Here is a 1863-nt window from a genome sequence, read left to right on the forward strand (position 1 = left end):
TTGTCTCTGAATCTCTGTCTCTTGATAAAGTGGAATTTTGAATTTTATTAAAGTCTCGTGTCTATCTTGAAATTCAAGTAATGGTATCAAGAATTTCGTATAACCCATGTAGGTACCGCCTGTTGCTCTGTACTCGGCAGCGCAAGAGAAGAAGCTTCTCCTCAAACAAGCCCAACCTCCGATCTTTAAGGGCGAGGGGGCAAATGTGGAGAGAGATGCGGAAGTATGGATGGAAGCCATGGACGATTACTTTGAAGCTGCGGGAACCCAACCCGTAAATCAGACCATGCTTGCGATGTTCCGCTTGACTGGCGATGCCAAGATATGGTGGAAGCAACATTGCAGAGACCTGGACATTAAAGGATCTTCCCAATCTTGGGAAGACATCAAAGCTGCGATAATGGGGCGTTATTTACCACCTGCCTATAGGACCTTGAGAATGAATGAATTCTTTTCACTTCGGCAGCTGAATTCAACTGTCGAAGAATACTATGCAAAGTTTGTCACTCTTCGGAGATATGCTCCTAAGATGACCTTGGAACAACAGGTGGCAAGGTTCTGTCAAGGACTAATCGATCCCTTGAACACTCGGCTGGAGGCTCTCAGGCCGTCAACACTACAGGATGCCTTGTTGAGGGCTAAACCTCTAGCTCTCGAAGTACAAAAGGCTAATCAGAATAGGAGGAATCATTGAGCAAAGAGGGCAAGGAACACTGCTTGGGACAACAGACCAGCCAACCAAGCCTATAACCAACGCCCTATTGTGGCTACCACCACAACCATGGAGTTCCCTAATGTTCGATGCTATGGTTGCGGCGAGCATGGACACTACAGATCCAATTGCCCCAGGAACATTCATGCAACCAACGCCAATGCCATACCCTTGAATACCCGTGGGCGTGGCCAAGCTAATGGAAGAGGAGAACGCGGAAGAATGAACAGAGGGCGAGGGCGTGGAGCTATCGCCAGAGTGAATGCCGCAGTGGCACAACCAACTGTGGGTGATGAAGCAGTGGAGAGAGCAACCCTACATGCTGCAATTGACAATCCCAATGGTTGCGAGCAATACGCAGTCATTCATACGCCAGGATCTCTCAGAGGTGAACAAGTTAACTTCCTTATAGATTGTGGCAGTAATCTTTCATTTCTTTCACCCAGATGCATGAGAAAGCTTAAGCTAGATAAGTATCCGTCAAGCAAGCTAGTTGTCAAGTTAGCAAACGGCAAGGAGGTAGTATCTCAACACTCTGCAAGCAAAATTGACTTTGATTTAGGGGGACACCCGACTTCTGCCCAATTTCGAACCTTACCCTTAGGATTCTTTGATGGGATACTAGGGATGGACTGGTTAAAGCAAAATAAGGCCCATATCCATTGTGCACAAGGAAACTTTACATTTACAGATAACTTGGGTAATGAAGCCTTAATTCAGGGGGAAAATGGGAGACCTAGGGCTATTCTAGTTAAGGCCAGCAGACTCTTGAAGGGACTAAGGAAGGGTCGGCAAATATATGCAGTTAAACTCAATAAGGTGGACCAATCAGATACCTCACTTCGACCAGATTGGCTGAGGGAGTATGATGACGTATTCCCCGAAGACCTTACGAATCTTCCACCACACAGAGAGGTAGATCATGAGATTGAGACTATCCCTGGGTGTGAACCTATCTCAAAAAGACCTTATAAAATGTCACTTCCGGAGGCCATCGAACTCAAAGAACAACTTAGGCAACTCATTGAGCAAGGATTCATTCGACCAAGTACTTCTCCTTGGGGTGCTCCAGTTCTTTTTCAGAAGAAGAAGGATGGGACCTTAAGGCTATGCATAGACTACCGTGGGCTGAATCAGGTAACTGTCAAGAA

Source organism: Adiantum capillus-veneris, chromosome 14 (genome assembly GCF_014529385.1).
Source record: "Adiantum capillus-veneris isolate H3 chromosome 14, ASM1452938v2, whole genome shotgun sequence".
Classification (NCBI taxonomy): domain Eukaryota; kingdom Viridiplantae; phylum Streptophyta; class Polypodiopsida; order Polypodiales; family Pteridaceae; genus Adiantum; species Adiantum capillus-veneris.